This window comes from Microcaecilia unicolor, chromosome 7 (assembly GCF_901765095.1).
Source record: "Microcaecilia unicolor chromosome 7, aMicUni1.1, whole genome shotgun sequence".
NCBI lineage: Eukaryota > Metazoa > Chordata > Amphibia > Gymnophiona > Siphonopidae > Microcaecilia > Microcaecilia unicolor.
Genome location: NC_044037.1, coordinates 123,777,177 through 123,797,405, shown reverse-complemented (window position 1 = coordinate 123,797,405; position 20,229 = coordinate 123,777,177).

The window sequence follows — 20,229 nt, the reverse complement described above, 5'->3', positions numbered from 1 at the left end:
CCGTCTGCTAGGTCTTCCGGAACATTCAGACAGGGCCGTGCCAACACGGTAAGCGAGGTAAGCATGGCAGGGGGGCGCCACCCTCTGGGGGACGCCGCCGCACCATGCTCACCTCGCTTGCCCTCCCGCTCCCATTGTTCAACTACTGCCCGCCCTCTTCTCCCCCCAACATCCCTTTTCTTTTTCTTTTTAAATGTACCTCCGTGGCGGTCCAGCAGTGCAGCATCAGTGAAGGAGGCGGCGCTCGCTTCCCGACGTCTCTAGCCTTCCCTTCGCTGTGTTCCGCCTTCTTCTGATGTCATTTCCTTGATGTCAGAAGAAGGCGCAACACAGCGAAGAGAAGGCTAGAGACGTCGGGAGCGCTGCCTCCTTCACTGACGCTGCGCTGCTGGACAGCCACGGAGGTAAATTTAAAAAGAAAAATCAAGAAAAGGGATGTTGGTGGGAGAGAAGAGGGCGGGCAGTAGTTGAACAATGGGAGCGGGAGGGCAGGGGAGAGACGAGCATAAATGCGAAGGGGGAGGGGAGAAGAGGGCGGGCCAGGCCAACTGGGACATGATGGGAGCGGGAGGACAGAGGAGAGAGGAGCATGGATGCGAGGTGGGGGGGGGTCATGGAAGGGAGAGAGGGGAATTGCTGGATAGGGATTAATGGAGGGTGACAGAGGAGCATGGATGGGAGGGGCAGGGCTCAGGGAGAGAGGGGAATTGCTGGAAAGGGATGAATGGAGGTTGAGCCCCTGGGTTTGAGTGGCCGGCAGGACTTATCGGATACCGGATGACACAGGGACCAGGACTAGAACAAGCTGGAAACAGCAGTACTCCTAAATCCTAAACTGACATAAATGCTCCCAAGCCCTAACCAACAGAAGAACTCCAAACAGAAACCAAGAAAAGTGTTCCCAACAATAAACCAACAAAAGGACTTCCTAAGCCCTGTACTAACAGAAGTGCTACCAATAGCACCACTAGGAAAAGCAGGGGAGCCACAGGGAAAGAGCAGGGAACCTAAACACATAAACTAGCACAGGTGCTCCTAAGCACCAAACACAGAAGTGCTTCTAAAGCACCCAACACAGAAGCGCTTCCAACGCACCAAAAGGGAAAGCAGGGGAGCGACAAGGGAAAAGCAGGGAAGCTAAACACATAATCCAAAAGTGCTTCTAAAGCACCAAACACAGAAGTGCTTCCAAAGCACCAAAAGGGAAAGCAGGGGAGCTACAAGGGAAAAGCAGGGAAGCTAAACACATAAGCCAAAAGTGCATCTAAAGCACCAAACACAGAAGTGCTTCCTAAAGCACGAAACACAGAAATGCTTCAGTAGTAGTAGTAGTAAAGCACCAAAAGGGAAAGCAGGGGAGCCACAAAGGAAAAGCAGGGAAGCTAACACAGATCAAAAGTGCACACTGCACTACCACTAACCTGGACCTAAAGCAAACGACTAAGCAAACGTTGCAAAGGCCCTGAAGGAAAGAACACCACTTCCTTATCAAGGCCTTGCCTGATGATGTCACCATTATCAGACACAGGCAGACAGCATACTGAAACAGAGCTAGAGCTAACTCAGGCTTAACCCCCACAGCTGCAGTATCAGAGCAATTAGAGCCACGCTGGGAGCAACCAGCACACAGAGGCAGCTAGCTCAGGTAACACACACAGCTGCAGTATAGTAAAGCAATTAGAGTCATGCTGCTGGAAGCAGCCAGCACAGAGAGACAGAGCTAGCTCAGAAAGGACAGACAGAAGAAACAGAAGCCAGCTAAGAAGCTGACCACCAGAAATAAGGTAAGTTTGAGAGGGGTTCTGACCACAATCATGACACGGCAGTTGTCTCAGGTGAAGCTTTGGGAATTGTTCGGCCGCCAGCTGAACACGGGCTTTTCGCTGGTGCTTCACACGGCTCAAGGACTCACTACCCTAACAGTAAGCCGAAGCCATGAGTTCGCCGGACAAGACCAATATGGCAGACCTGGCTCAAGTGTTGCAGCAGCAGCAGGCCTAGTTGAATAGACTGTCCAGTGTCCTCCAAGACATTTGTCCACCCTCCAGAACCAGCGCCCTGCCAGTACCCCAGGCCCCAGGCTGGTTCATCCTACTCCTGGCCTGTGGCTTCCGGAACCGCCTCGTTTCGACGGTACAACCTCGGCGTGCCGTGGTTTTTTGAAACAGTGCCAGATGCTCTTTGAAATGCAGCCTGGGTCCTTCCTGTCAGAGAGTATGAAGATTACTTACATCATTTCACTGCTTTCGGGTCCAGCTCTCGCCTGGGCTTCTCCACTCTGGGAGCAGCTGGACCCTATTCTGTCGGACCTGGATGAGTTTTTGCGGTGATTCCGGATGGTATTTGACATACCAGGACGTCCCTCCTCAGGCGCAGGGGAATTGTTGCGTATCCAACAGGGCACGGGTTCGATAGGGGCCTATGCTATCTGGTTCCGGACCCTTGCCGTGGAACTACGCTGGAACCAGGAGGCCTTGACGGCCATTTTTTGGCAGGGTTTGGGGAGTCATATAAAGGATGAATTAGCTGGACGGGAGCTTCCCACAACCCTGGACGCTCTCATTATCCTCTGCACCCAGATCGATGTTCAGTTCCAGGAAAGGGCCCAAGAGCGGGTTACTCAACGACCGGTTCTGAGGCCCGCTTCCCGCCCGCTATGTCCTGGCTCACCTGGTGCCTCTGAGGGGGCGGTTGCTAAAACCGAGGAGGATCCCATGGTTGTTGGGCGACACCGCCTCTCCGAGGCTGAGAGATCCCACCGCCGCAAGAACTGGCTCTGTATGTATTGTGGGCAGCCTGGACACTTCGTGAATGCCTGTCTGAACAAGTCGGGAAATGCTGCGGCCCAGGCCCCGTGAAGGGAGGGGCACTGGGTCAGTCATCCTCCCTTCCTGATAACTTGTTGTCTGCTCCGGTACTTCTGCAAGGGCTGGGAATTTGTGTCCATACTGTGGCCCTGTTGCATTCGAGGGCAGGAGGAAACTTCATTGACGCAGATCTCCTGGGTCGGTTGGGAGGGTCTATGGTCCCTTGCTGACCGGCACTTCAGGTCCGCTAAATTCAAGGGTCAACTCTCCCTCGGCCCATCACGCAGATCACCTCACCCCTGCTTATGCAAGTAGGGGCCCTGCACCAAGAGATCATTCAGTTTCTGGTTCTCCCTCGTGCTATTCACCCGGTAATTCTGGGTCTGCCCTAGTTGCGTCTCCATGCACTCACTATTGACTGGTCCACTGGGAGATCGGACGGTGGGGTTCCCGTTGCTTCCAGTCATGTCTCCCGCCTAATAAGCCTCCTAAGAGAGTCCTCGCAGCTCTCTCTGGAGTTCTGCAGGCTTCTCAACCCAGCCTACCCGAAGAATACCAGGATTTCCAGGATGTGTTTAGTGCCCAGGAGGCTGACACTCTTCCGCCTCATTGATCTTTCGACTGCCCCATTGACTTGCTCCCGGGGACAACCCTGCCCAGAGGCAGATTATATACCCTCTCCCGGGAGGAATCCCAGGCCATGCGCATTTACATTCAGGAGAACCTACAGAAAGGATTTATTAGACCATCCTCGTCACCAGCGGGAGTGGGGTTCTTTTTCGTCTCCAAGAAGGATGGGTCTTTACGACCCTGTATCGACTACCTGGGCCTGAACAACATCACGATTAAGAACCGCTACCCACTCCCTTTGATCCCAGAGTTGTTTGATCGTTTACAGGAGGCAAAGGTATTCACTAAGCTGGATTTGCGGGTAGCCTACAACCTGGTACGGATCCATGAAGGGGATGAATGTAAAACAGCTTTGAACACTCACGAGGGTCACTTCGAGTACCTAGTGATGCCCTTCGGCCTCTGTAACGCTCCAGCAGTCTTTCAAAATTTTGTCAATTTCATTTTTCAAGATCTACTATATACTTCAGTCATTGTCTATCTTGATGACATCCTGGTCTTCTCCACCTCTCGGCAAGAGCATCCATCTCACATCCGCAGGGTTCTCCGACTCCGAGAACACCGCCTCTTTGCGAATTTGGAGAAATGTGCCTTCCACCAACAGGTGATTCACTTCTTGAAATACACAGTGACCACTCAGGGTCTCCAGATGGATCCGGCTAAGCTTCAGGCCATCCGCAATTGGCCGGTTCCCCAGGGACTCTGGGCCCTGCAGAGGTTCTTGGGATTTGACAACTACTATCGGCAATTTACTCAGAACTACTCCCTGATTACCATGCCTCTGACAACCCTCACTAGGAAGGGGGGCGGACGTCAGAAACTGGTCCCCTGAAGCATTTTCAGCCTTTTCCACCCTGAAGGAAGCTTTTCTGTCTGCCCCGGTGCTCTGCAGCCCAAATCCATCTAAACCTTTCCTGGTGGAGGTGGATGCCTCATCCCTGGGAGCTGGGGCAGTGTTATCCCAGACCCTGTCCTCTGGCAAATGACATCCATGTTTCTTCTTTTCCCAAAAATTCTCCCCTGTGGAAAGGAACTACACAATCGGGGATCACGAGTTGCTGGTGCTCAAAATGGCCTTCCAGGAATGGCGGTACTTGTCAGAGGGGGCGGTGCACCCAGTGACGGTGATCACAGACCACAAGAACCTCCTCTACCTCCAGAACGCTACTAGACTGAATCCTCACCAGGCCCGCTGATCCCTTTTCTTCACCTGGTTCAACTTCCGCCTGACCTTCCGCCCAGCAGAGAAGAATGTCCAAGTGGATGCACTTTCCCGAATTTTTGAAGCGCCCGAAGACCAGGAGGAGCCATATCCCATGCTCAACCCTGTGTGTGTTCCTCCATCCTCGGAGCCTCCACCTCCTGTAAGACTACTGTTCCTCCACGGCTTCGGAGGAAGGTTCTACAGTGGAGACACTCGTCTGCTTTTGCTGGGCATTTTGGATTTCAGAAAACATTTCATCTTATCTCTCGCTCTTACTGGTGGCCACGGATGGCCCAAGACATTCTCCAATATGTCGCCTCATGCCCTGTCTGTGTGCAGAGCAAGTCTTCTCACAAGAAACCATGGGGACTGCTGCAACCTTTACTGGTACCCCAACAACCCTGGCAAGACATTTCCATGGACTTCATCACTGATTTACCACCTTCCCAGGGAAACACGGTCATATGGGTGGTGTGAAGAATAAGGGGCTGTCCTATCCGGGGTAGGCCACTAGAGGGCGCTGGTCCCATAGAAATGGGGGAAAATGTCCAGGATGAGCCACTAGAGGGAGCCAGTAGGGGAATGTCCAGGTGGAGGTTGCTAGGACCAAGGAGAGTCCTGGGCTGGAAACAGGTGTAGGTGGTTATGGGTTGGGTCCTGCCTGGAATTAGGGGGAAGAGCCTAAAGGGGTGGATAAGCTAACCAACCTCCTTATACCTACCTGAGTTTGTGAGAGGAGCTGGAGACCTGGGAGCTAGAGGAGGAAGATCCCCTTGAAGGTACTGACTGAACTCTGTGGACTTTTGAAGCACTTGGCTGAAAAAGGGGGCAGCTGCACTACCCTCTGGAAAAGAAAAGTAAATGCTTTTGTTTGGCTGTTTGAACTGTGAAAGTTTGAGGAACTGCTTTAAGTCTGAGAAGGGTTTAATTAGAAGACTCTGAGTAAATGCCTTTTTGGTTATGGTGGAGTTAAAGAAGAAATGTTTGAATTGAAGAAGGAATGTTTAAATTAAAGAAGGAATAAGCCATTAAGATGATGTTAAGTGGCAACTAATAAAACTTTTAGTTATAAGAAGCCTGGTGTTGGTGAACATTTGTGAAAGGTGAAGAGGAAGCTAAGCAGGGTCAGCCCTGGCCAGAGCTTGGAAGGGCGACCCGCTCACAGTGGTCATTGACCGGTTTTCCCGCATGGCTCATCATCGGCCTACCATCCCCAAACCAACAGGATGGCGGAGAGAGTAAACCAGACACTCAAAACCTTCTTACGGGCGTGCACGACCCACCGCCAGGATGACTGGATCACCTTGCTGCCCTGGGTCGAATTTGCCTACAACAATAGTCTGCATTCCGCCTCTCGGATGTCACCCTCGCCTACCACCACCCATTACTCCTACGCAAGTTCCTCCCCAGTTGCAGCATACTATCACCACGTTCCATGACATTTGGAGGAGAGTTCAGGACCACCTCCAGCGGGCCATGGCCAGGTCCAAACACTTCTTTGACCTGAAGAGACAGGCAGCGCCAACTTTCCAACCGGGGCGAAAGGTATGGCTTAGCACGAAACATCTGAAACTGCGACTGCCTTCTCTGAAGTTTGCCCCCCGATTCATTGGACCTTTTTCTGTTCAGTCCTGAGTGGGAGCTGCCACTTATCGACTCCGGTTGCCTAGCAGTCTCCGCATCCACAATGCGTTCCATGTGTCCTTGCTCAAACCTTTCCTTCCCTCCAAATGGCATCCAGAACCTAAGAAGGACACATTACCCAAAACTAAACCAGATCCAGAGTACGAAGTGGAGGAGATTCTGGACTCTAAGCTTCAGAGGGGGCGACTCTTTTACTTACTTTCCTGGAAGCACTATGGACCAGAGGACAATTCCTGGGAACCCGCGAGGAATGTCAGTGCACCTGACTTGGTCAATGAATTCCATTTTCGCTATCTGTCTAAGCCCGGACCGGGACGGAGAGGGGGGCTTCCGGGGAGGGTACTGTCGCGTCCCTCACCTGCGGTGTGCTCCCCTCGGGTGAGCCGCTCTCCGGCTTCGCCTCCGTAGGGGGCTGGCCGACGCTTCATCTTTCCCCTCTCTCCTGGAGTGTTCCTCTGGCCGTAGGGGCAGCGCCGGTACTCCTCTCTCCCTCAGTCGTGGCTGGGGAACGCCGGCCATCTTGGCAGCGCCAGTGTCCCCAAAGGAAGGTTTCTCTTCCGGGCATGAGGCCCGAGAACTCTGACCACTCCCCCCGGTTCTCGAATTGGCCACTCGTGGCTAGATGCCGCCTCCTTTTGCCGGCTGGCCAATCCGGGGTTCCCTGATGGCTGCTGTATGGTCCTGCCTCCTGATCTCACTGTCTCCTGTCAGCTGTTCCCTGTCTCCCTGATGGTGGGGGCTATTTAAGGAGCAGCATCTCCTTGCACACTTTGCTTCGGCTTCTACATTGATAGTACTGCCTGCGCTTCTGGGAGACATTGTCTACTGCTTTTTGCCTGCCGCCTGACTTGACCTTAGTGTGGAACCTGACTACTCTCTGCCTGCCGCCTGACCTGACCTTAGCGTGGAGCCTGACCACTCTCTGCCTGCCGCCTGACTTGACCTTAGCGTGGAACCTGACCACTCTCTGCCTGCCGCCTGACCTGACCTTAGCATGGAGCCTGACCACTCTGCCTGCCGCCTGACCTTAGCGTGGAGCCTGACTACTCTCTGCCTGCTGCCTGACCTGACCTCTGCTGAAGACCGGGATACTCCATGCTTGCTGCCAGCCTCGATCTCAGCCCATCTCCTGGCCAGTCCGTTGCTCGTTGCCTGTCCCAGATTCCAGCCGCGTCCGGAAGTCCTGCCGACCGCCCGCACCTGGAGGCTCAACCCCTGGGGAATGGCGGTTGTCTCAGGTGAAGCTTTGGGAATTGTTCAGCCGCCAACTGAGCACAGGCTTTTCGCCGGTGCTTCGCACGGCTCAAGGACTCACTACCCTAACATTACTTTGCTGGAATGAATAGAATTGGTAGAATCTTGGCCAACTATTTGAAAGGAGCAAAGAAAAAAAACTATGATTCATGCTATTAAACAGCAAGGTACTGTATTGACTAAGCAAAAAGACATTTTAAACAATTTTTTTTTGTATTTTTATAAGGACATATATTCTTATTTATTTATTTATGGTTCATTTGTACCCCACATTTTCCCACAAATGCAGGCACAATGTGGCTTCCATGAATTACAAAAGTTAAAAGATACAACACATGAATTTAGCAGTAGAATAAGGATAAAACGTTAGCAGCAATTAGGATGGCTAAACAGCAGAATTACTAATGGAATACACTTGTTCAAAAAGGTACGTTTTTAGCAGCTTCTTGAAAAGAAGGTGGTCAGCTTGCGATTTTAGGTACAGGGGAAGAGTGTTCCAAGTCTTCGGGCTGGAGTAGTGGAAAGCAGAGGCAAAAAGAAGCTTGTATTTAACACCCCTGCAAGATGGGTAATGTAGTAGTAAAAAGGTGCGTGCTGTTGTGATGGCATTTCTAGGTGGGAGATCTATTGGAGGAATCATGTATTCCGGAGCTAAGCCGTAGATTATTTTATGTGTCAGAGTGCAGATCTTGAATGCGATTCGTTCTCTCACAGGTAGCCAGTGTAGATTGAAACGTAGGGGCTGCGCAGGAACCATGCGCGGTTTGCCCAAGATGAGTCTTGCAGTAGTATTCTGGGCAGTCTGGAATTTCCTCAGTAGATGCTCCTGGCAGCCTGCATAAATCCCACTGCAGTAGTCCAGGTGAGACAGAACTAGCCAGTGAACGAGAGTGCGGAAGAGCTCTCTGGTGAGACAAAAACTAACACGCCGCAGCCTCCACATTGCATAGAACATCCGCTTGGTGACCGCTCGCACTTGCGGATCCAGGTGCAGGTGAGGGTCCAGCTCAACACCCAGAAATCTAAGGCTCTGTGAAATAGGGAGGGTCTGGTCTTTAATGACAAGGGAGTTGGTGGAAAATCTGGCATGGACGGACGAGAGCACAAGACACTGAGTTTTGTCTTTGTTGACCTTAAACCGGAATACCTCGGCCCAACGTTCCAAGATGGAAAAACTCGCTTCGATTAAATCTGTGATTTCATCTAATGAGGTATGGAAGGGGATGGAGATGGTTATGTCATCTGTGTAGATAAATGGTTTCAGGCCTAGGTTTGCTAGTGCGGTGGCAAGGGGAAACAGCATGATATTGAATAGCGTTGGAGAAAGGGGCGAACCCTGGGGAACCCCACAAGAAGCTTTCCAAGGTGCTGAATGATCTGGAGTGCCTTTGACCTGGTATGTTCTTGTTGACAGAAAACCCTTAAACCAGTGTAACATGCACCCTCCGATGCCTAGGGTGTCCAGTAGATGTAGTAAGATGTTGTGGTCCACCATACCAAACGCGATGGACATGTCGAACTGCATCAGTAATATTTTCATACCAACAGAAATGTCCCTTTTAAAATCCGACAGGGCTGTGACCAGAACCGTTTCAGTGCTAACTGAGCACGGAAACCTGACTGAGAGTAGTGCAGAATGTCAAAGGTTTCAAGGAATTCATTTAACTGAGTATTCACCAAGCTGTCCATAACGTTGACAATCAGCAGTATGGATGCCACTGGTCGATACTTTGATGTGACGTTGGCTCTTATCTTTGGATTCTTTGGGATGGGTGTGAGAAGAATTCTGCCATGCTCTGGGAGGAAGATGCCATGGTTCAACATGTAATTAAGATAGGAAGTTAGGTCAACGGTGAAGCGCTTCGGGGCAAATTGGTCCCAGGTGCATAGCTCCCTTACCTTGGGTGCTGAGCCCCCCAACTCCCCCCCCAACCCACTCCCCACAACTATACAACACTACCATAGCCCTTAAGGGGTGAAGGGGACACCTACATGTGGGTACAGTGGGTTTCGGGTGGGTTTTGAAGGGCTCCCATTTTCCACCACAAGTGTAACAGGTGGGGGGGATGGGCCTGGGTCCGCCTGCCTGAAGTCCACTGCACCCACTAAAACTGCTCCAGGGACCTGTATACTGCTGCGATGGACCTGAGTATGACATTGAAGGCTGGCATAGAGGCTGGCAAAAAAAGTTTTTTAAGTGGTTTTTTTGAGGGTGGGAGGGGGTTAGTGACCACTGGGGGAGTCAGGGGAGGTGATCCCCGATTCCCTTCGGTGGTCATCTGGGCAGTTCGGGCACTTTTTTGTGACTTGGACCTAAAAAAAAGGGACTAAAAAAGCGGACCAAATTCTCGTCATGCATGCCCATTTTTTTTCCATTATCAGCCGAAACCGGCCATCTCTTAACCACGCCCCAGCACGCCCCTGTCCCACCTTCGCTACCCCTCTGACACGCCCCCGGGAACTTCGGCCGTCCCGACGACGGAAAGCAGTTGGGGACGCCCAAAATCGGCTTTTGATTATGCCGATTCCGGCACCCCTGAGAGAAAGGCGCCCATCTCCCGATTTGTGTCGGAAGATGGGCGCCCTTCTCTTTCAAAAATGAGCTGGATTGGGGGTCATAAGGAGGAAGAGTTAGGTTATGTCCAGTATGAACTTTTATATTGTTGTGTTGCGGGGTTAAGGCATTTAGGTTGGATCGTTAGGGTATGCCTTTTTGAACAGGTTAGTCTTTAGGAGTTTCTGGAAGTTTAGGTGGTCATCTGTTGTTTTCACGGTGACTGGTAGTGCGTTCCATAGTTGCGTGCTTATGTAAGAGAAACTGGATGCATAGGTTGATTTGTATTTGAGTCCTTTGCAGCTTGGGTAGTGGAGATTTCGGTATGTTCGTGTTGATCTTGTTGTGTTTCTGGTTGGTAGGTCTATAAAGTCTGTCATGTATCCCGGGGCATTGCCATAGATGATTTTGTGAACCAGGGTGCAGATTTTGAACACAATACATTCTTTGATTGGGAGCCAATGCAGTTTTTCTCGTAGAGGTTTGGCGCTTTCGAATCTTGTTTTTCTGAATATAAGCCTGGCTGCTGTGTTTTGAGCAGTTTGGAGTTTCTTTAAGATTTATTCTTTACATCCCGCATAGATTCCATTACAGTAATCTAGATGGCTAAGTACCATGGTTTGTACCAAGCTGCGAAATATTTCCCTCGGGAAAAAAGGTTTCACTTGTTTGAGCTTCCACATTAAGTGGAACATTTTTTTTGTAGTGGCTTTCACTTGGTTCTCTAGTGTAAGATTTTGGTTGATTGTAACTCCGAGAATTTTCAGGCTGTCTGAGATAGGGAGGGTGTAATCTGGGGTGGTTATGTTGGTGGGTTTGGTTGTGTTATATTGGGATGAGAGGATGAGACAGTGTGTTTTTTCTGCGTTAAGTTTTAGTTGAAATGCATTCGCCATGAGTTCATGATGTTCAAGCTCAGTTTGATTTCTTTGGTGATTTCTGTTAGATCATTTTTGTAAGTGATGTATAATGTGACGTCATCTGGGTATATAAAAGGGTTGTCTTGATTGGATACGGACTTGGCTAGTGGGGTCATCATTAGGTTGGAAAGGAGCGGGGATAGTGGTGATCCATGAGGTACTCCACAGTCTGCTTTCCATGATGATGATGTGGACGATTTCGATTTCACTTGATATGTTCTAGTCATTAGGAAGCCCTTGATCCAGTTAAGGACATTTCCACCAATCCCGAAGTATTCTTAGATGTTTAGTAGTATGTTATGGTTCACCATGTCAAACGCACTAGACATGTTGTCAGGTTCTCAGGTTCAGAGCCCGCGGGGCCGGGCTCTGGAGCAAACGTGAGCCCTTGGGCTGCTGACGAGGAGCGACAGCAGCAGGCAAAACCCACCAACCAACACTGGGCAAGCACACCGGCAGAGACTGCAGGCACTGCCCAGTGAACCGGAACACATGGACTGGAATCCCCCGGACAGGAGGACACAGGACTAGAACACTGGACTGCAATCCCCCGGACTGGAGGACACAGGACTGGAACACACACCGGACCGGAACACACTGGACTGGAGCGCACCAGACTGGACACACACCGGACCGGAACACACTGGACTGGAGCACACTGGACTGAACCATACAGCTTCACCTGCACTTGGCCACTACCCCCCCCCCCCCCCCCAAAGGTTGAGCCCTTGGGTTTGAGTGGCCGGCAGGACTTACCGGATACCGGATGACACAAGGACCAGGACTGGAAACAGAAGAGACAGCAGTGCTCCAAGGAACTGGACTAACCAGGGCACTCCTAGGACTACACTAACAAAAGGACTTCCTAAGCCCTATACTAACAAGCTAAACACAAAACTAACAAGCTTCCTAAGCACTACTCTAGCAAGCTAGATACAAAACTAACAAGGTGCTTCCTAAGCACTACCCTAGCAAGCTTGACACAAAACTAACAAGGTGCTTCCTAAGCCCTACTCTAGCAAGCTAGATACAAAACTAACAAGGTGCTTCCTAAGCACTACTCTAGCAAGCTAGACACAAACTATCAAGGTGCTTCCTAAGCACTACTCTAGCAAGCTAGACACAAACTATCAAGGTGCTTCCTAAACCAAGAGGGAAAAGCAGGAAAGCTAAACACACAGACACCAGTGCACACTGCACCAACACTAACCTGGACCTTAGCAAAAGCAAGCAGGGAAACTAGACACAAAGTCAGAAGTGCACACTGCACCACCCTACCTAAAGCAAACACCACCGTTGCAACAGGCTCTGAAGGAAAGAACACCCTTCCTTATCAAGGCCCTCCCTGATGATGTCACACTCCCTAGACCCAGGCAGCAACCTGAAACACAGAGAGCACACTGAAACCCATAGAGGCCCAACCCACACCAATGCAGCACCGTGAAGTACTTGAAGCCAGTACACCCAAAAAGAGAGGTAGAGCTAACTCAGTCCACACACACAGCTGTAGTAAAGTGAAACAATTAGAGTCATGCTGCTGGAAGCTGCCAGCACAAGAAGAGAGCCAGCTCAGAAAGGACAGACAAAAGAGACAGAAGCCAGCTAAGCTGACCACCAGGAAAAAGGTAAGTTCGAGAGGGGTTATGACCACAATCATAACACATGTCGAATTGTAGGAGAAGTACGCTTTTGCCTGTTGCAATTTCTTGTTTGAATTTGGCTAAGAGGGTGATAAGTACTGTTTCAGTGCTATAGTTGGAGTGGAATCCTGATTGTGATTCATGTAGTATTGTGAATTTGTTTATGTAGTCGGTGAGTTGTTTGGTTACCACGCTTTCCATCAGTTTGACTACCAGTGGGATTGAAGCTACTGGGCGGTAGTTGGTGATATCGTCAGTTTTTTTCTTGGTATCTTTTGGTATTGGGGTGAGTAGGATACTGCCGTTTTCCTTAGGGAACAGACCATGTTGAAGCATGTAGTTTAAGTGGAATGTGAGGTCTGCTGTGAAGCGGTGTGGGGGGGGGGGGGATTTTAATAGGTAACTGGGGCAGGTATCCAATTTACAGTGAGTCTTAGAAAACCTATTAAGCGCTTGGTTGACTGTTTTAGCAGTGAGCGAAGCTTGTCCAGAATCTGTCCGCTGGGTATTCACCGAGGATTGGGTCCATACACTCGATGAAGTTTTCGATGTCGGTGATGTTCTGAGGTAGTGTGTTTATTTATTTATTTGTAGCATTTGTATCCCACATTTTCCCACCAATTTGCAGGCTCAATGTGGCTTACATTTGTGTTGCGTAGGTTTACAATTTTTTCCTTGAAGTATTTGGCTAGTTTGTCTGCAGATGGGATGTCTGAGTTGGTTGCGGTGACCAAGGTGATGTATAGCAGTTTGCTCACGAGTTGGTATAATTTTTTTGTGTCTTTGTAGTCAGGCACTATTTTGGTTTTGTAGTACAACCTTTTGGCTTGTCTTGTTGCGTATTTGTATTTTCTTTGAGTTTGTTTCTAAGCACTGAGTGTTTGTGTATCTTTTACTTTTTTCCACGCTCGTTCAAGTTTTCTGGATTGTGTTTTTAGTTTTTTTCAGTTCTTCGTTGTACCAAGGTATTGAGTTATGCCTACGTGAGGTTCTTGTTTGTAGGGGTGCTATTTCGTCTAGTATGTTTTTACATCTTATATCCCAGTCTGAGAGATAGTGTATAAAGTCCGTTTCAGCTGTCCATTCATTACTGTACATCTGTTGCCAGAATGTTTCCGAATCTATTTGGCCTCTTGTGCTGTAGGTTGTGCGTTTTTGTATACGGAGAGAACCCTTTTCCCGCCAAAGTAAGGACAGTTTTAGTTTGTAGTGGTCTGACCATGGTGTATTTGTCCATTTGATATCTGATACTATTAGGTTCTGGTCTGAGGATAGTTTGTGAGCGATAAGGTCGAGTGTGTGCCTTTGACATGGGTTGCCTGAATGTGTGGCCACTTGAGATCCCATAAATGGAGGAATTCCTTGCATTTGCGTGCGTTAGTAGAGTTTGGGTCTTCTAAGTGGAGGTTGATGTCTCCCAGTACTAGTATGTTGGGGTGGGCAACACAGATGTTTGATATGAAGTCCATGAAGTGTGATTGGCATTCATTCCAGTTACCTGGTGGTCTGTAAAACAGGACACAGTTTAGATGGTCCTGCAGTGTAATGTGGTTGATTCTAATGGAGGCGATTTCAAGTTGCGGTGATATGAACTCGGCAGTGGTTACGGAAGTGAAGTGTGATCGATGGATCAGTGCTATGCCTCCGCCTCTCTTTTTTTTTCTGGTCCAGTGAGTGATTTTGTAACCCAGGGGACAAAGGTCTAGGATTATAGGGTTCTTTTGGTCATGGATCCAGGTTTCATTGATTTTTTTTTTTGGTCACCAAAAAAATGTTTCATGCCATGTGGAGGCTTCGGCGTATAAGATACTTCCTTACTAGAGATTTGTTCTGCACTGTAGCTGGGTCGCCCATCCAGGACCCAGCCAGGCTCGACCCTGCTTAGCTGCCTCTTCCTCCACATGACTGTTGCCTTCACTCCACAGCAATCTGGCTCCTCTGAGCCTTGGCTCCAGGCCCTGTGAACTCCCAGGACTTCCTCCTCCCTCCGTTCCTTTCACAGAGGCACATTCAAAGCCCAATGTTTATAAGTAAGAGCTTTTATTTTCTTGCTTCAAATCAACAAAACACCCTTCACTCCAGGTTGTTTAGGCTAGCAGCCCAGAGCACAATTCAGGTTCAACACAGTCAAATTCAGGTTCAAAAACAGTCCATATAACTTCAAACTCAGGTTCAAAAACAGTCCATATAACTTCACTTCACTTTAGCTCAGATTACTTCACTTAGGGAACAGTACATTATCAGAGGGAAAAGCCAAATAGCTTGGTAGGTTGCAGCCCAGACCTTTTTAGTATGAAACAGTTTACACAGTCTTTCTTGCACCTTCTTACAGCATGGTTACACAGCTTTATTCCCACCTGGTTCAGGCTGGGGTTTCAATTGTGCCCAGCTCTCTTTCTCTCCCATAGGCTGCACCTGTTTCCTCTTTAGTAGAGATTTCCCCCAGTGCCTCAGCCTCTCTCCTCCGGTCTTCCACCAGTCTCTCCAAGGTACAGCTAGCCACCCTCTTACAGCAGCTTTTTGGGTTTGAGCTAGGGCTCCAATCTCCATCTGTTCCTCTCCTAGTCCTTCAGTAATGTAAATATGTGGCCTAGCTTCAGACCTACCACTGGAATAGTGGTGGGCTAAGCTACACAGCCTAAAGCAACTGAAAGAGTATTGACTAGGCCAAGTAACAAGCTAATAATGTCATATTTGAGAATCTGCAAAAAGCAGGTCTGAACAATGGGTCTTCACACAACCAGGTACAACTTTCTAATTGAATATAGCACCTATAATGAAATAATAATGGGTAAAAGGAATAAAATGAGGTTTTTAAAGTGGGACTTATTTTCCATCAGATGGCACAGAGATCATAAGATGTTGTGAAAGGTATTACAAAAGAAAGATGTGAAACTGGTATCTTAACAGAAAGATATTTTGGTAAACGACAAAAAACAAAATGTTCCAAAAACATGTTGACTTTAACGGATATGGGGTAATCTCTTGAAATAGCTCGAACGGAACGACAGATGGTACAGATGCGCATGTGGCCGGATACAAAGTATGATCTCAGAAATTGGAAAATATTAGGAAAAAAAAAAGGTACCTCACAATAGATTTGTATTGGAACTTGGGGCTATAAAAGAGATAAGATTTTGAGAGAGAGTTGGAATCCTCCCCAACGCTTGCTCAGACGGCAGGGCCCTGTACGACTGAAACCAGAGTCTATCTGATGTCTGTACTTAATTGAACAACTTGGTAAGAGTAAAGTCTTCTTTCTGAAATCTATCTCTGTCTTTATTTCCAATAATTCTTTACCTGTCATTCTAACTTAAAACTAAGCCACATACAATCACACACCCTTTTTACACTACATTTTATAGATTTCTAATACATATATATGGGAACTTAAATGGACAAAGATCTATTTAGATCCTATATAGATCCTGACGATAGAAGACCATGATCATGGACTTTATCCTAGACTTACGCCTCGGGGGTTATCTACATAACAGAGATATCACTGGGATGGAATATCAAAAGGATTGGGCAGGCGGGCGAACACCTACGGAAGTACAGACCTTTGTCCCTGGAAAAGGGTATCCTAGGGCGCAAAGAGGGCCTTTAAAATTTACATTTGGTGACTCCCGACTCGCTGACGTTCCCGCCCGCCATTGGAACGCAAGAGGGGATACTTTAATCTGTGCGTCAATGCTTTCTTTCTGTCACTCAATATTCCTTTCTCTTTTTCTCTCATATTTCCCCCCCTTATGATGTCCTTTCTCTGTCTTCCTTATTTTCATTTCCTTCTTACGGACATTGCCCATTGAGGGATACTGGGCACTGATATTTTGTCCGTTCTTTTTCACACCCCTCCCTCAAATACTCTTCTATCTTTCTGCCTTCTTCCTCTGTTCCCTTTCTATCTCCCTGGCTTCTTCCTCTATTCCCTGCACGCCTTATTCTCCTGCGCTGGACTGGCACACTTGTTTCTCTGTTCCTGTCCTTTTGTGATTCTGTCCATCTGATCACTGTCCTTATATCTTTTCCTTTATTCATCACCTGTACACTGTCCCTTTCGAGTGCTTGGTGTCTGTAAGGGTACGAATGGCATCTTGGTTCTAGCCTGGGAGACCACGGCTAGCAGATGTTGGCTGTTTTTTCTTATTTCACCACGATTGTCATTAGCGGTCTTATGCTGGCTATTCTTAGCCTAACGCCTTGACATTTCGTGTCTTATGTCCCTGTCCTCCGTTTGTCTTTCTAGACTATGTTCCTTACATTCGTTGTCATCCCTCTCTGTTGCTCATGTGTTATTCCTTTTCCCTAAAATCTGGTTTGTTTTCTTTCTGAGTTATGCTTTCATTTCAAACTTGCAGCCCCCCCTTCTTCCTGCTCACACACTTCAGTTTTTCTATTTTTTTAGCCTACATGCCCTCTAAAAATACTTCGGTTCATTTCCTTTGCGCTGCACTGAAACCTCCGTTTTGGTTTTTGGCCAATATAGATTTCTCCTCATCTCTGTTAGGAACTGTATTGCAGTGCTTCTGTGAAAGATTTAGAGTTTCAATCTTATGATTCTTTGTAATCTTTTCAGCAGTTATGCACACTTCCTGGTCTTTAATAAAAGCTGCGTAGTTACTCTTATTTCCCCTTTTAGATTCTGTTACTGTATGTGCCCGCTTTGTTGTCCGTGGGCGTGTCCGCTCCCCCTTGCATCTCCCCATATGTCTTATTTTTCATTTCAGTATGCACCTGTATCCTCTCAACGGCCCTACTCTCATGATAGCAAAGTTATATTCTTGTCTCTGTCACTGATTCTTCTGCCCTATCATCTTCTTTGATACCCTGTGACAGGTCTGTTTCTAGTTTGAAGTATTGTCAGCCCGTGTCTCTACTTTGCAAGTACTCCTCATGTTTTCAGAGCTTGCGGTCCCCATATTTCTGCATCCCTAGACTTTGAAACAGCCCCCCCTGCCCTCATCTCTGATGCTCTACTCTTACATATTTTATTTATTTCCCCGCCCTCCCTAAACAATAGACCGTCTGATATTTTAATGCTTTTTCACTCTGTTTCTGAGGCTAGATTTAAACCCCGAGACAGGTGTTGCAAGTGACAGCTTGATTGTGTTCCCCAACGTGCTTACAAAGTTTTAAAAGCGTTTTTTTCTTTAAACAGAACTTAGCGTACTTTCCCTTCAAAACCGGCTTTCTCCTTCTTTCCTCTGCCTTGGTTTCCAGCAATCACATCTGTATCTCCCTCTATATGCCCGATGATACTCTTTTAATGTATTTTTAGTATAATGGGTAATTGATGGCACATGTACTTTAATTGTGTAGTTGCATAGCCCCCCCATTTCTCATCATTTTAATATTTTGATTTAATACTTCGTGATTTCAGTTTTGAACTGTAATGCTGTGAGTCACTTTTTGGATTTGTTACATTTCTTTTGCTCTGTAGAGATACATGTCTTACTAATCCGCAGTATGATTGATACCCATTTATTTCCGGTTGAACGATTAACCGATAGCATTTCAGGATGCCCGCTGCATATTTTACCACATGTTTGTTTTGCCGTTAAGAAGCTGGTGTTTTTTCTCCTTTTTTAAATGTTATCATATTGTGCTGCTGTTCTATGAAAAAGGGTGTATAGCATTGTTTACAAGCCATGCATTATGTTCTTTATTTTTAATAGACACCTGCTCTGTTTTGCAAAAACATTTGTGTTCTAATACTCTTACGTTTTACTTTCATGATGGCAGCGCTGGTTCGCTGCTCCCTTATAATCTTTACATTTTCATAGCACTAATCTACAACTCGTTTTACTTTAATAAAATCAGTCTATATATATGCTGCTTGCTTAATGATCTATGCCTGTCCATCAATCTCTAAGCCCCGCTTCAGTGAATTTCCCGTATCTCTCAGACTTTTTCAGCTTTGCTCGTTTTGCATGATTGATTTCGTACTGCTTGCCCAAGCTTCCTTACTGTCAGCTGTTACGCTCTATTGCTTTACAGTCTTCCTTTCATTGTCTGATGTGTGGCAAGTGTATCATCTAGTGTATAGTGAATGTACCTTACCCGAAGAGCGTACATGTGTTTTTTTTTCCTTTTTTCTTTTTACTTGCTATCTCTGGAATAGATTTCAGGGATTCTTTCTAAGAACATGCCATATATCTTTTATTTTATTTCTCTCTTTTTCCTTTTCTTATCTTTATTATTATTTCTTTTTACTAGTGTCACGCTATAACTATTGGCTTTGATATCGATGCCTGGGGCTTACACCCATTGAAGGGAACTCTTCAATGGATGACGGTATCTTAATTATTAGATTTAAAGCAGACTTCCATTCCATTTTCGGAGTGGCCTGCGGATTCGGTATTATTGCCCACATATGAGTTACCTAGTACAGATGAGCGTGGGGGCAATATAGAGACATCTGACGCCTTTCATTGCGAGTTTGGACTAGTTGACGAGGGCTACTTAATATTTTTGGAACTGTTAGTGGTAGACGAGATGACTCCTAACCTTTTCAATGTTTTAGAAGGTTAGTGGTAGAAGAGCAGACTCCTAACCAAGTTAGTGGTAGAAGAGAAGACTCCTAACCATAAATTTTTGAATAGTTTATAAGGTCCATTGGGGAGGTTAGTTGCAGAAGAGTAAACTCCTAATCAGCGGAAACCCTGTGAACCGCTGCTCCTTGATTCATGATACCTTGTTCGCTGGTTTCCTGAGTTCTTTTTGGGAGTGTTTGCTATGTCCTTATTTTTTTGGGGCTCTATCGTGGGTTGGAACCCATGGCCAATCGTAGCAGAGATAACTCTTGGTAGGCAGTAGAAGCAGAGATTACTCCTGTTTTTAGAAGCACACTCTGGGGAGTAGTTTTCATTAATTGGGGGTAGAGTAGTATATATATATATATAAATATATAAAAGCTGACACCTTTAACATTAGCACTATTTTCTTAAACACTGCTTTTATCCTGTTACTTCCATTTCTCTGTTCATGTAACCTGCGGCAAAAGCATTGAGCTTTCCGCCAATTAGTAATTTCTGTTCTAGGTTCCGTCACCGGGACGCTCTTGAAGACGCGTGAGTATAAAAGTATTTCGTATACGCATGATGCATGTTTTTGTTTAGATAATTTTCCCTTGCACGTTTGTTTGTATACTTTAGTTGCCCCTATTATATATCTCAGAAATTTGACTTGAACCATCTCACTTATAGATATTGCATTATATTGAATACACTTTTCTATGAGTTCCTATGTGGATTGTCTTCCCCCTATTTCAGATCCCACTATGTCCCCCTCCTCATCCCCTAGTCCCCTGGATAGAGTCCTTAATTTCTTTCCCGCTGATAGAAAAGAACTTACCCGTTTATGTCAAACCTGGCATACCGCTTGGTCCGCTAAGGATCAAGGACTGGAATGGCCATCAAAGGGCTCATTTGATCAGGGCAAGCTCCAAGCCTTGGTCTGCTACAATGAGTCCAACAAAACAGGAAAATCTAGGGATAAACATTTAGCTGCTATTAATAAGTTCATACTTATTGCACGAAACCAGAACGATAGGAGTTTAGGTAAGTCCGATACC